This window comes from Vidua chalybeata, chromosome 10 (assembly GCF_026979565.1).
Source record: "Vidua chalybeata isolate OUT-0048 chromosome 10, bVidCha1 merged haplotype, whole genome shotgun sequence".
In the NCBI taxonomy this organism is placed as follows: Eukaryota; Metazoa; Chordata; class Aves; order Passeriformes; family Viduidae; genus Vidua; species Vidua chalybeata.
The window spans coordinates 24,123,615-24,139,465 of record NC_071539.1 but is presented as its reverse complement, the minus strand read 5'-3'; the positions used below and the strand labels follow the sequence as shown (position 1 = coordinate 24,139,465).

The 15,851-nt window shown below is 41.9% G+C and overlaps 1 protein-coding gene across 3 annotated transcripts in view; it reads right to left on the bottom strand.

Moving 5' to 3' along the window:
- The window catches only part of PIK3CB (phosphatidylinositol-4,5-bisphosphate 3-kinase catalytic subunit beta), an 85,922-nt gene that overhangs the window by 40,261 nt on the left and 29,810 nt on the right, over positions 1-15,851 (bottom strand). For all 3 annotated transcript variants that reach the window (XM_053951880.1, XM_053951881.1, XM_053951879.1), the window contains one exon: positions 9,313-9,429. The gene's annotated coding sequence lies outside the window, so the exon portion shown is untranslated. The remainder of the gene's footprint in view (positions 1-9,312; positions 9,430-15,851) is intronic.

The following is a 15,851-nucleotide window of genomic DNA, read 5'->3' as shown; positions in this document are numbered from 1 at the left end:
ATAAAAAAGAGCTACCAGAAGTAGGCTGCTTCTTCATTGATTTCTAAAATAGTTTAAGGACAGACACAGTCAAAAGTAAGCTGCACATATTTTTATGTGAATTGCAGCCCCCTCATGTTTTCCCCCTAACCGAAACAGAACTAAAATCAGGTTATACAGAGCAGGTACAAATCCAGTTTGGAAAAACAAATGTAGGCAACACTTCCAGCAAGTGTTGGCGACCAGCAGAACCACTGGAACATTGCACTGTACCAGTTAACAAAACCCAGGCAATTCAGAACATTCAGACTGAAGTAAAGGATCAGTAGGATTTCAGTGGCTGTGGTTACACGCTGGGGCTGTGCTCTCTTTCTAAGCCACTCACCCATTTTCCTGAGGGCAGGCAAGACTACCTTGAGCCAAGCTCAAATCCATCCTGACTCCTTCAGGACATTGCTGAGAGCCCAGGACCATGCAGCTGCAAAGGCCTCCCACCACTGCAGCCAGAGCTGGTGAAATCAATTCTACCCATGCTGGGCAGTTAACTTGCATGTGTACAGGAATTAAATCCAGGAGGTGCAAATATCTGACGTCAAACTGTGCTGGCCAAGGAAATATAAAGGGCAAGCATGGTGGGGGGATTGTAAGGTTATCCTGAAACTAAGAGCTGCCCAAGAACATGCTCACAGAGAGCCTGTCTAGAGCAAAAAATGAGACTTGGAGGACCAATGCAATGAACTGTCCTTTGAAAATAATTTATCATATCAGCAAAAGACTTAGACATTAAAAAGTACCAAATCCACTTTAATTGTCATCAACACTCAACATTTATCTGTGTCAGATAAGTTCCTCTAAAACCAACCTTTTGAAGAATGCAGCAATTATGAAAACTCACATTGTGTCATTAAATCCTTTACTTCTGAACTCACCACAAATCCCCTATCACTCATCCTCTGAGATCTGTTCTTCTGTTGTTAAAAGAACACCAACATAAAATCCAATGCAATGCTCAATGTTGTATCTCAAACTATAATCCAGAAGAACACTAATCAAACACAAGCAGAAGTAGCTGCAAAGAAGGTGGTAATTATAAACGCACATATAATGCAGTGTCAGAGGGAAATGTTGATGACTTGTTATCTCTCCTAGCATTTATTCTCCTGAGCAACAAGTCTTTGAAAAAGTCTTTAGAAGAGCTATCTTGCATCTGAAATGATGTCACCCACCCCTGAAATGTGGTCAGTTCTCTCAGGATGAAATCAGTATGCTATCATCCCAAACAGATGGCAAAAAGTTGGAAGGGAAGATCATTTATATATTGAAAAGTAACTTCCCATAAGAAGTTTCTTTTACATCACCTCTTCAAAACACAGGTGGCATTTTAAGGGCACATAAATATCTACAGCTCTTCAAGTTAAATATAAAGCTGGATTTACTCTTCTTTTTCACTAAACCTATGGGTATTTACATAAAGGACGAGTATCAGAAGCAAAATTTGAATATGCAAAAACAAAGTTTTGAATATGCAAAAACTAAGGGCACTCTGCTTATTCAGATTTTTGCTTTATGTAATAAGTTGTTACAACTGTTGGGCACCACATCCAAGACAATCATCACTGTCATCAATACAGCTCTTTATCTACTGCTTGCTCTGTCATGTGGCAGTCAAGGGGCTAAAAAAACCAGAAGTCTTGCAGTAGTGAAAAGGGCCGCCACATCCAGACACACAAGAACAGTGTTTGAAGTTATCTCACTGTCCAGAACAGACGAGATGACAATCTGACCAGTCATTTTCTAGGAAACAGCAGCAGCACATCACATAGGCTAAGCAGGAAAAACACTAAGCACTTACACAACATAATCACTATAATCATTTTTCTAACCATGTAAAACATCTAGTACTATAAAAGGATGAGCAAGCTATAAATGAAATATTTGAGAAGAAACAAGGGAAAAGAACCTAGTAAAATGATGGAAAAGGAGCCTGACTATTCAGGAAGATTTATGTCCTATGAAACTTAGACAGCATTTAGAAAAAAGTTTTTAAAAAAGATTGAAAAAGTCTGATTTCTTCTGAAGACGCTAAAGACAAATATATGCATTAGATCAGGGCCAGTTCACAGCTCTTTAGAACTGTATCTCCTTCTGTTCCTCAATCTGTACCAAATTCCCAGGAGCTGTTCTGTAGCCCAGGGCAGTGTCCGAGTCGCCCAGGACTGCCACAGGCTGTGACAGGGGCACTTTGGGCACCAGCTCGACCCTCTCCCCTCATCAGTCCTGTTCTCTCCCTTCATCAGTCCCTTCCATCTCATTGCTCCTATTCCCTGCCCTTATCGCTCCTGTTTCATGTCACTGCTCCTGTTCCATTCCCCTCATCACTCCCATTCCCTCCCCTCATCATCCCTGTTCCATCCCTCCCCTCGTCACCCCTGTTCAATCCCTCCCCTCATCACTCCCATTCCCTCCCCTCATCATCCCTGTTCCATCCCTCCCCTCGTCACCCCTGTTCAATCCCTCCCCTCATCACTCCCATTCCCTCCCCTCATCATCCCTGTTCCATCCCTCCCCTCGTCACCCCTGTTCCATCCCTCCCCTCACCAGCCCTGTCCCATCCCCTCACTGCTCCTGTTCCCTCCCCTCTCCGCTGCCGTTTCATTCCCCCCACGCCGAGGGCAGCTCTCTGTGAGGGCAGCCCACAGCCAGAGCAGCTCTGTTCAGCTTCTCCCCTTCCTGCCGTCCCCTCCCACCCCGCGGCAGGCCCACAATGGCAAGCACCGGGAGCGAACATACGAACATCTCCCGTTTGCCAGGGGCCTGGAGCGGCCTCGCCCTCTGAGGAGCAGGGCACGGTGAGAACACGGCCCTCAGCCCACAGAGCAGGCACAGGGTGACAGCGGGGTGACGGCAATCACACAACCACAAGGCTGGAAGAGACCCTCAAGATCATCAAATCCAACCCAGCCCCAACACCTCAACTAAACCCTGGCACCCAGTGCCACATCCAGGCTTTGTTAAACACACCCAGGGATGGTGACTGCACCACCTCCCCAAGCAGGCCATTCCAGAACTTTATCACTCTCTCAGTAAAAAACTTTTCCCTAACAGCCAACCTAAATTTCCCTTGGCGCAGCTTAAGGCTGGGTCCTCTCCTTCTGTCAGCTGCAGAAAGAGAGCAAGCCCCGCTGAGTACAGCCTCCTTTCAGGGAGCTGCAGAGAGCCAACTGCAGCAAGGATTGCTCAAAGGTTTAACGTGACAGGAGCAAGCACCACCTATTCCAACAGTGAGTGAGCTAAGAGCTGTGTTTTCTGCTCACCCCTCCCTGGTCACACAGGACCAATGATGACCCTTTTAAAACCAGAACACTGGTAACTCCAGGGTGGTCTGTGTGCCTGCCATGGGAGTTCTCGTTTAGCCCTGAAGAGTGAACCCACTTAAGGTTCTGGCCTTCTACAGCTGCACAGCTGAATTTCCATCCAAACTGCGTCCAAATCTAAAAATAAAATACAATCAACTTGATGATAAATACAAATGCCTAAATCAGCACAGCAGAGATCTTTCCACTCCACAAATGTCATGGGTATCCACCTACAATAGTAAAGATTTTAAGAATCCAAGACATCTACAAAGTAGACTAGAAAGTTATTTTTAAAGATCATGTGGTACTTTAAATATTTCCCAGCAATTTAGTTCAATTGCCACATAAGCTGGCCCTATGGAATGGAAAATTAAATGTCCATTTAGTCAGGGTTTTTCCAGAAATCAGAATAAAAATATCATCATTTAGTTTTCTAAAAATATCTAAGTACAGAAAACATGAAAGGCCTTTTTCAAAGGCCTCCTTCCCTCACAGCGTTCACACTGGTACCAAGAGTGGTCTCTCAGCCATCAAATCTAGATTCTCTCATTCTCCTCATGAAACACAGCTAATTTTCCACAAACAAAGATAATTTCACTGGGTTTTTTTTATCCCAGATCCCTGATTATTTTTCCTGTTCATGTCCTGTAGCTTTATTCCTCTGGTGTACCCACAGCACTAAGCACCAAGTTTTAAAAACTGAAGTCAGGATTTTAAACCCACAATGAATGCAGTTTCTACTCAAATATTAATGCCTCTAAATAAAAGTGGCCCAGTTTTCAAGAAATGCCGAGCACCTAAATTTGCAATCAATTTACACAGGACTCAGAGATATGAAAAAAATACAGACATGTTAACTGGTTACAAATTAAAATTTAATTTCATTTTAACTGACTTCATTTGAACAGATGGTTAGGTTAGATTACCTCTAGTCATCCCTTTTTACAAAAGTTATTCTACAGTTCAATGAAAGTATAGTTTAGAAAGTAGCTGTGAATGCGACTACCTTCAGAATTTTTCTTCCTGGAAAACAAGTCTACATGTAGAGAACAACACTACTAAAATGGTATTTCAGACTCAGAACAACTTCTAGACTTGGCTTGAGCAGTGATAGAAGGAAAACTTTACTTCCTGTTACTTTACACTCAGGCAAACACACACATCTGCTGCTCCCTCTGGAGAATATCCATAATGAACTGAACAAGTGAATAAAACTTCAGTCCCAGGCTTCTGACAGACTTCTGACAATGCACAGGCAGCACGTAATTCTGGAACACTGACCAGTAACAGCAGCTTCTCACAACCATCCCCTGCTCTACCTTGAAATCACTGCATAGACACATTAAAACAGAAATCGTTTCAGGCTATCCTTTTGAACTGTGTAAGTAGAGTGAGTTGCAGGGAGAAGAAAAACTCCTTTCACATTTCAATATTGCTGTGTGGACATTGTCTTTAGAAGCATCCAATCATTGGATCACACTGAAGCTGGGAACACTATGGGAAAACATTCCCTTTCAGCTGGCTGGAATGCAGTTCTGCATGGTTGAGAAGGAAGGAGTACAAAGGAACGGAAGAAAACAGCAGATCAGAAAAGCACTGTCACACTGTCATATGAGTAACAGTTCATTTGACACCTTCACCAACAGAGTCAGAGAGAAAAAAAGGAGAAAAGCTCAAAGGAAAAAAGCCAGGCCAGTTATTCAGTATTCTGTATCAATTGGGCTGTGAGAAAACATCTGGTAGAATCACCTTTAGAAGCATTTCTAAACGACTCTCTTAGATATTTTGAAAAATTTTCAATAGCAGCAGGCAGAGCGGGCCCTGACACGAGGGGCAATGCATTTATGTATCCTGTTCCAGTGCAGAAAGGTGAGACTGAAGATTTGGGAACAGATCAGACCTGGTGAATTCTCAGCCCTTTTGACCCTGCACAGCACTGTAGGTGCTTCTTGAACCAGAGGGAGTATTGCCTTTTTCCCAATCTGGAAATGAAACTCGAGATCATTTTAGTAAGGAGGTAACATAAGAGCAGATCTTTATTTGAAGGCCTTCAGAAAAAGCCATGTAAAGATCACATAAAAAAAAAAAAAACATGGGGGAAAAAAAGGAGAGAAAAGGAAAAAAAAAAAGGGGGGAAAAAAAGGAAAAAAAGGGGGGGAAAAAAGGGAAAAAAAGGGGAAAAAAAGGGAAAAAAAAAAGGAAAAACCCAAATGGCATCAGATCAGGAGGGCGGCATGAAATTGTTAGGGTATGTTGAGTCCTAAGAATAGACGAAACATTGATATGATGCCACACTCACTTGGATATTTTAAACAAACACACAAAGCTAAGCTTAACAAAACAGGTGAATGGAGGGGGCACAAGGGAAGGAGGAGGACTGGACAGTCAGACTGAATGGGAAAGGAGGAGCAGGAGCTGAACCGGAATAAAGATGTCATTTGAGCCCAGGTGAGCCAGGTGTTTCTATAAAGCTGTGCCAGTGCTTGTGCCAGCTCAGTGAGAGTGCAAGAGGAGTGGCACAATGACAGCTCCTCGCAGCCTCAGGGCTGCCTGGCCACTTGACAGCTCTTTAGATCATTTCAAGAAATGTAGGCAAAACTACAGCCTAAGGGCCTGGCTTTCTAACAGCCCAAGCTGTTATTAGAACTACTATGTAGTGTCTGTCATGAATCTGAAAAGATGCATTAATAATCTGCTTTTCTTACTTTACTGTACTAAGTAAACCGTAAATAAAACTTTATTGTTAAGTAAACTGTAGGGGCCCTCTCCTCCCATTGCTCAACAAGAATTGTACCTGACTTCTTAACAGTCTGACAAAACTAGGAAATAATCAACCAGGATTAGTTCTGCTCTCTGGGATTTCCTTGCCTGTTTTACCACTCAAAATAATTTTTTATTCCACTGTAAACACAGAGGAAATATTATAAGACATTTAAATATATAAATAGTTAATATTTCCTCTCCTTTGGAATTGTACAAATGGACCTAGACCATCAAATCTCACCAGCAGCTGACTATTAGGATGTTATATCTAGATAACATTCTACTATAAAAGAAAAGTTAAAAACAGAAACTGAGCTTTTCCAATAAGTGGATACCTCTTCACACAAGGACTAAAAGATTCACCTTTTAATTATTTCTGGTATTTTGATCAAAACCTCTAGGAAAGGGGATTATTCTCCAGCAGACAGATGGCATGTATCTACAGAGGAAGGTGAACCAGTGAAATAATTAAAACCAGCCAAATATCAAGGAGGAGTGAAATTTTCACCTACAAGCAGGGCACACAGACCAAAACACACAAGCAACTTGTGCTTAAGTCTCATACAGAGATGCCAGGGATCCTACAAAGTAGAAAGATGCCCTTTAATGGGAAAAAAATATACATTTTACACGCTTCATCTGGCCAGGCATTCTTCCTGATGGGGTCTGTTTCTTACATAATCTGGATTTCTGCAGTTATTTTTCTTCCAACATCAGTTTCAACACCCCCATCAGAGATTCAGAGGTAGCTGCTCACAGCCATTTGTTACATGGACAGGACTGGTCAAGGACTGAACAAACACTGAAGGAAATCCAACAATTCAACTCTAATGCAAATATTTATTTTATATATATTTTTCAAGAAACTTATTTATGAAGACAAGTTGAAATACAATGCCATTTGATAGAAAAACACAATCCTAAAAACCCCTTTCATCATGAAGATAAAGGTAATAAAGCCAAAAGTAGCCCTGGCCATTCATCACGAGGACCAAAAAATATTTAAGATTACGTAGGAATCACAGACTATTTAGCCTGAAAGGTACCTCTGGGAGTCAGCTGGTTCCAAGCTCAGCTCCAACACTGAAGTTAAAGCAAATTGCTTCTGCAACACATAATTTTGCAAGTCTCCATGGATGGAGGCTCTAGAGTGTCCCAGAAATGCCTTCAGCATCCCTTCAGCAGGGCCTGACTGCTCCTGGGGTCACTTTTCCCCAGCTGTGAGAGTCAGCATCTGCTTCTAAGACTTCAAAAGAACACCACCAGGCTTTTTAACTGTGAATAGAGATGCTGCCCAGACTTCATTTTTAATGCTAATGAAATTTAAAAATTCCAATTGCAAAATACCTTGTGATGAACCAAACACACACAAGCACACAACCTCCAACTAAAAACAAACAAACGGGTTGCAAAACATTTCTCCAAAAAGGAATAACCTGAATTAATTTTAAGTTGTAACAATGGAATTCTCTGAGTCTCTTAAAAAAAAAAGCAGGGGGAGGGAGGGGAAGAAACACAAGTTTACTGACTACTGAACACCTGAGCAAGTTTTTTGTCTGGCATAAGCCTAAAAACAGTGATTTAAAATTACAAAAGCTGTCTCCAATCGACATTCTTCATTTTATTTGTTTGGGGAGCTCAGCTGCAACTTTCTTGTTTATGTGTTTTAGTAACTTGATTACCAGAGTCAAGAATTAACTTGTCAGACTAAGTGTGCAGGCAGCAAATAGGTTGGTTTGTTTGTTTGTACTGGGACCTTGTGAACAGGTGCCTGTATTTCCACTGTGTTATTTAATAAGGCAGTAAAAGACAAATAACTCCACATAACACAGCTCCTGAAAACTTCAGGGGTCAGAATTCAGAATCAGGTGCCACAAGAATGTTGCATATGAGTATTTACCAGTCACTTGACATTTGGCCTAGATCAGGAACTGATGAAAATTTAAATGTGCTGACTAAAAATTGTAGCATTTCTTTCAAGTACTTAGAGAAAGGGAACTAATGCACATCAACTTCTTTAAATCCACACTGAACTGAAAATTTTATAGAATTTTTTTCTTTAAGGCAGGAAATCAGTCAATCCAAACACGTTATCCTGCTAGTTAAAAACACTTTGTTAAAAACACCAAGTATGAAATGCTTTTCTTGTCTGATTAGGTTCCACAGACATTTTTTCTACACAAATTATGACACCCTCTACACATCCGTGTTTAAAGAAACTAAGAGGAGTCATTTCCTCTTGGTAATAAAGCAATATGCTGAAATATACTTCTTGTAAAGACTTCTCACCCTTCTCAGGTCTAATGGCCAGATCTTTTCCATTTCCAAGCAGGCATTCAGGACTATGTCCAGTGACTCCTGCAGAATTACATTCACACAACCTCACAGCACGTGCAAAATGCATCAGACATAGGCAGCTTTTCCCCAGTTTCTAAGGAGAATATGTTTAAACATCTGACAGTCTGATGCAAAGTGGCAGAAAAATTATTACATTTCTCATCTCCAGCACATGAAGTATACAGAAATTAAGAATTACACTATATCAAGATATAAATGTTTATTTATCAAGTAGCAAAAAGTGCAATCTACAGTCCCTGCATTAGGTAGAGAAGCTCCTTTTATCAGAAATGAGACACACATGTGTCAGCCCAGAATTCACAGAAGCTGGAAGGGAACTACAAACAGTGAAGGAAAGAAGTCTCTGATATTCATAAACTGAAAGCCCAGGCAAATTTGATGCATGATGGAACTACAATACAGGACAAATAACAGTGACAACAAAAATAAAGTCAGTCAATAAGAGCCATGACTGGAGAGTTACAGACCAAAAAAACAAGTGTATTTTCAAATTCCCTGGAAAATGCAAGCAGTGCTTTAAGTTTTTCCAGCAAATAGGGGCTTATATGTAATCACATCTATACCAGACAACCCCCTGCTCAAAGCCATAGCCAGCATACACAGCAGCCAAGAGAAAAACCTGAAACACATCTCAATTTCACAAGATACAATGATTTTCGAGAGGGAAGATGGTTCAGTGAGAATCCATGAGACCATTATCAGCTGATCAATTGAAATGAGTCCAGAGTCACCCATTTATATTTTTAACATAACTATACCAAAGTTAAATACAATAAAAGCCTAATAACCGTGCTGTCTTTACAAGCAAAAGACAACAGCAAACAACCCCAGAAAACCCCAGCCCCGTAATACTTACTCCAATGAATCTTTCCTATTTCAGTTTGACTGTGTAGCAAAGATACTTTTATTAAACATTTTCTTCCTATTACTCTTGTTTTTTTCAGAAGATTCCACGAGATGACCTCAATGTGATCTAAAAAAAGCAAAACACAATATAATGTAATTGACCAAATGAGAAAATCAGTGATGTGCATTTGGTTTAAAAGCTGCACCAACTTTCTGTGCAGAAATACCTAAATAATCACACTATTTTTTACTGCCTTCAAATACTACAGCACCGCATTCCCATTGCACAATGTGATTAATCTAACAATTATATGAATGTCAAATCCACAAACACCCTGCTACCAGAAAGGAAAAAAGGAAATAATAATTTGAATTTGCCATTTATTAGAATAAGTCTTATGATCATGAATTAGTCAAAAGCATTCTTAGCTGCTAAAAATATTTTCAAATTTTTGTACACTCAATTTGAGTCAGACCAGCAGATGTCCATTGCAGTTAAAGTCAAAAAAAGGGAGACAGAGTTGCCTTCATTATCTTAAGCACATTTTCTCTTTTTCCTCTGGGCTGTAAGCTGATTTTGGTGGAGGTTTTTTGTTTGTTTGGGGGGATTTTGGTGTTTTTGTCTTCTTTAAGAGTGTAATATCATCTGTAGTCCTACTATGGAGAAGTAGGTTGATGACACAAGTGATCCCATATTCTTATTCACAGTTCAATGTGTGAAAGTTCAGAAGGTCTCTGACCAACCAACACTCTGCAGATGTACAGGGCAAAACATCTCCAGAGGCAAGGCATCATCCTCCTTAGCTCTACCCTGCAAATCAAGCTCTCAGTAAAGTGAAGTGAACAAAAACGACTTCAATCCCCCCTGAGCACCAGCAGTGCTGTCAATTTGCACTGATGCTATCTCCAGGTTTGTAGGCCAAGCCACAAAGCACAAGACATATAACTACACTGCACTTCCCATAAACAATTATTTTTCTAAACCACACCAGGCAGGTCCCACTGTGCTTGTGAGAGCTCAACACAGCACAGTGACCAGGAGGGAGGGAGGGTTGTCACGGCCTCACAGAGCAGAATTCCTCTGGGAATTGGCATGTGGAGCCCTCTGAAGCAACTCAGACTCTTCAGTGGTTTTGAGGGATAAATTCTTACTGTCCCACGTACTTAAATCTAAAAAGAGTAAAGTTTACTGCTCCATGCACAACCTTTTGGTGCATAAAGGTGTTGTCACAAAATGGGTCTTCACCTGGTGTGCAAGAAGCCAATCCACACACATCGAGTTATTTGATTTATTTACAGAGGCATGAGCTAGTCCAAAAACTTCTCATAATTAATACGTCTAGGAGCCTGCAGCAGGGAACAACACAAGAAAAAGAAAAAAAGACTAGAGAAAAATGAAGACAGTATCATGTGATTTGGAAATTGCAAGGACAAAGCATCAGTGTGAATATCACAGAACCAAGGCTAAACTACCAGCCTGGAATTCATGTTTTACAGCCATGTCAATATTTGTTCTTGTGGAACCAGAAAAATCCTAATCAAAGGCTACTGGCCAGCAGGCAGGATCTTAGGAGGGGGTATGAAATGCATCCTGCTACAGCTAACAGGCATGACAACAGAACTTCCACCCAAGGAAGAAATCCTGCATGACCTCTGGCCCCTCAAACAAGGGGCACAGTGTGTGACTGAGCCATACCCCATGGCAGGAGCAGGACACTCTTTGACTACAAGTTGGATATTCCAAACTTGTAGAGGTCAACGGCTAACTAGACACATGATGAGCAATCTGACGGTGGGTGCCCAGAAAATTACCCAGGGTCTATAAATGGTACAGCTTAAACAAACCACTGCATTGTGAATAGCTCCTGTCACAGCTCCTGTGTTCACCCCAGTCTCGCTTCCCCACAGCTCCCTGTCCTGTTTCCCCTCTTTCCTCACGTCACTTTGGATCTCTGCAGCTCAGACATCACGCTGACAACAGGCTGGTCCACTACAACCAGCTGTGGGGGATCAGCCAGCCCTCGAGACCTTAAACCATTTCTAAAGTACACAAACGAAGCAGCCATTGCTACATCCAAGCATGAGAAACAAACCCTTCATTAGTGGATGAGGGTGTGCAGCCTTGTTCTTCTCACCAGCCAACCTTTCCTGTTTTTCAGAGCAGCAGAGCAGAGGTTAAGAGAGGTGGTATGGACGGGCTGCAGATCACACCATGGGCAGCTAGAACACTTTCCACCTTCACACCACGAATGGAGAATTTTCCAAAGGCTGGTTATACCCAACAGGGTACAAATCCTGCTGGCCTTTTACCGACCGTCAACAGCTGCTGAGGACTCCAGCTACAGAAGAAACATGCCAGCACCATCTTTGGGAACTGCATAAAGACAGAAGGACTTGGAGGAACTGCCTCACAAACTGAACTCTCTGAGGATATCTCTTTTCCCCACTGCACCTTTCTGGGGAACATGGGAAAAACAGAACTGGCAGCTGCACATTACAGAGAGCCTCTCCTCTGGGTCTGTTGGGTGTGAACTCAGCCAAAAACACACCACCAATCCACCTTGGGCCCACACCCATATGACTTCTTTTGATGGCACCCAACAGAAATCCTTTTCCCTTCCAGCTTGCAACTTCTGCATGAAAAATTGCATTTGGCAAAATAATACTTTTTATGAATCCTTTAATCACACCCCCATTACACAGATACTGATTTTATGTAAATCGTAACTTGTTTTCTCTAAAACATTAATAATCTTATGAGGCAATTCAGAAAACATAAAACTGTGTTGTGGTAATCAGACTGCCTGTGACAATACAGTAAAACTTTTTAGAGTTCTCCACCTACACTCCCTATGTCCAAAGAAACACTTATGAATGTATTACCAAAAAAAAAAATTCTATCACAAGGAAAGAAAGGGGGAAGAGCTATAAGAAACTTTTGCCTAAAACTCCTCTGTGGCATAATGCTCAAGATAAACAATTACGAGCCAAGGGAATAGGCCACTCACAAAGACAGAGAAAAGAAAAAATAGAAGAGGAAAAAAAAAATCATTCATAAGCAATGTAAGAAATTTACTGGGCTAATTGCGGCCCACTTGTCTTCTGCTCTATAACAATTTCTAGGCCCATCAGACAGGCTGCTGCTCCATCAATTCTTCCAGAATACATAAAAAAATCCATTTGTTGGAGAGGATACTCCAGGTTTACTTCAGGATAAGGAACTCTGAGTGGGTTGAATGACATAACACAGCAGTTTCTTGGGTATCTTCTCTGTGATTAAACCTCTTACTCTGGAAGAAAGCAGAGGCAGGCATCAGGAGAGCACTAGCAGATGTTTAGGACAGTGATACACAACTGGGGCATTTTAGAGTTTTTGGTTCACAGCTTTGGTCACCTCAAAGCTGCCTTGAGCATTTAATGCTGTCAATAGTGCTGAAGACTGGACAAGTGAATACCAAACTGAATTAGCTGCTGTAACAATGAAGAAACTCACCATTTCACCAAGATGGAGACAAAACAGTATGAAGGATCAGTAAATACACCAACTACCTTCAACTTAAAAAACTACTGAAACATATAAAGCAACTCAGTTAAGTTCCAACAATAACAGACATAAAATTCTTCAAGAGCTGTCACTGCCATTAATTAAGCCATCACAACTCAAGCCCAGGAACTAAAACAGCGAGCAAAAGAGAAGCTCCCAGCAGTGCACATCTGCCTAAATGACAGCAACTTCCAGCTTCTACACGCTGCACAGCTGAGTGCCCAGGCTGAAAACGCAGGTTAAATCCTAGGTCTGAAAGGAGTATTTCATATCTGTTACGTAGTGCTGCGTGCCAGCTGACCCAGACAGCAGAGCTCTACACAAGCACTGTCCCAACAATGCAGTGCCATAGTCTCTCCAGCAGCAAAGACCACTTCTGACCTTTAAAAGGTGGCACTTATTTCTGCAGTAACATCAAGAGACAAAATACCATACTGCAAATAGACAGCACACTGTTACACACAGGACAGCAGCATTCTTCTCTGTGTTCTACTTTCCCAGGCACTTGTGCTTGGTCAGAAACCAGTAATATCCTTTTAAAAGCCTCAGACTTCTCTGAAATGTGAAACCCACCTATCTTGTACAAAATCTTTTAACCAAAACTGAACAGGCAACAAGTTCCCATTGCACAAGAACAGCCACAGAAAAAGAAAAAAAGGCAGAGACAGAAATTGCAGAACACCAAATGAGTTCAAAAGAGACATCTAAGTCTGAACTGTAAGTCAGTTTATGTCCTTTCTTATTCCTGAAGATGGGCAAAGCAGAGACCACTTAGCATTTTCCAGTATTATTCTTTAAGTTAAATAGATTACAGATAAAAACATGATTTGAAGCTAGATTCAGTTATGTCTTCATCAAGAACTCGATACCATAACTACATTTATGCAGTGGGTGACTGAGGGCAGAAGCCCTGCCTCCCACCACAGTGACTCACAGTCTGAGGAAGCCTTGTTCTCTCTTCCCAGAGCTCTGCCTCACTGGGCCCTGGCTCACCTCTGTGAAATCCCCTCCAGTGCCCAACAGGCTTGGTTAAAACTAATTTATACTCACACAAGCACAGACTAATACACTTCACAATGAATCATGTTTTTACTTGGTTGCACAGGCTGCTGAGTTCCCTTTCGGTTAGAACTGCAAGACAACACAAAATGATCTTGCAAGCTTTCACTGAGTCTTCATTTTGAACATAGTGATTCTTTAACAGGGTGTCAGTTACAGACATTTGAATTTATCTGGGAGGGCAGGAGGTTGTGTCGCTCCTTCACAGTGATGTATCCTGCTTGATGGTGCTCAAGGTTCAATAACCCAGTAACCCTCCTACTAATTGTGTCTCAGAACTCAATTCGATTGGAGTTGGGAGGCAAATAATCTTTTTTTCCTTACAATAAAGTCAAGCTTAAGAGCAAAAGACTGTCGGTACTTACTGTCACTGGAAAATAAAGGACTTTCCATTAAAGCAGCAAGGAGCAGATAGTTCCAGATGGGAAGGAATCACCTGCACTACTTAGGATCAACAAACAGAAAACTAAACAAAAATAATTAGTTTTTATTTTCCCAGAACATTTCAATTGTTTTTTTTCCTGCTCTGTCACCTTCAAAAGAAATACCTCTGGGCAAAGCAGAAGGGGAACACATCACTGCAAGGGAAGCTTAACAAAAAGAGGCTCCTAGACTGCAAATTTTCCTCTCACACTCTGCCAGGCAGCCAGACGTTCCCTGACCTGAGGGCAGTGTGCTGAGATGGAGACAGGCAAAGTCTCTGCTGAGGGAGACCCTGCGATGCCCTCAGCACCGAGGGCTGGCTGCTGATCACTTCTACTGACAAGTGCAGAATAAGAAAAACTCCTCCTAGCAGAGGCTCTGGGCTGGAGGGCGTACTCTGTCTGGTACTCTACGGTTCAAAAAGCACAAAGTTCAAGGCTGCGTGTGACGGTTTTGTGAAAACAGCAGTGTTTTTGTTATTTCAGATGACTCACAAACAAGTGCTTAGATCTGCTTTATACTGCTTCACAAACACGAAGTCAAGTGAGCAACACTTTCCAGCTCATTTCCAGTTCCGATGCAGCACAGGGCACAGTGATGACCCAGCTGGCTCAGCAGCTCCAGAGCTGGGACAAAGACCTGAACGGCTCAGACCGAACAGACTCATCCATGTGAAGATGTAACTCCTCCCAGGGCCCATCCCTGCCAGTGCCACAGCTTCTCTAGCTCTGGTTCACTCCATGTGGCTGACAGCAGTGAAGAACTGGAAGCCGTGGTCACAGAGCAGCGCTCCTCTTCCCAGAAATCCTCACCTACACATGCATGTGCAAGAAATCCTCACCTACACCTGAAGTGTGAGGCCCAAAGGCTTGGGCTGAGCCAGCCTAACCACTGAGCAGCAGTTTAGGCAGGTGCAGACAAACCCAGCATCCTGCACAAGCCCTTGTGACACCTACAGAGATGTTTGCAGGAATCAGTGAGTCCCCCACACCAGCCTGTCTGCTGTCCCTGCAAACCCTCAGCAGCCCTGCCACCCAAATTCAGCTTTCCACATCCTAAAACAGGCTGCAAGCAATAATAAAATATTTGATTCAGCATGGATTTTCATTACATCTAAAGCAGTATTTAAGAACAGAAGACTCAGGGGCAAGGGTAGGGGCATTAACTGCCAGCAGCACAGCAATTCCTGTTCCTATTTCTTTGTTCTTCTAACACAACACAATCACATCCCAGACTTTTGGTTTTTAAGCTGCTCCTGAATCTAGAGTTTATTACTGGGCAGAACACAAGGACTTGCTCTAGAACAAAATTACCCCTGCACCATCATTTTCAATAAAGAAATCTTATATTCATTTAATGAGGTATTTTCAGCCATTCTAAAGTTTATGATGACCTTTTTCATGATTTCTCTCTGAATGTCTTAAACTCTCAAAGGCCAAGGTACATAAGGACTGATGAAGCATTTCCTCTAAATTCAGTAACACCTGAATATGGCCCTTATTGCTGATGCATTTTCTACTTAC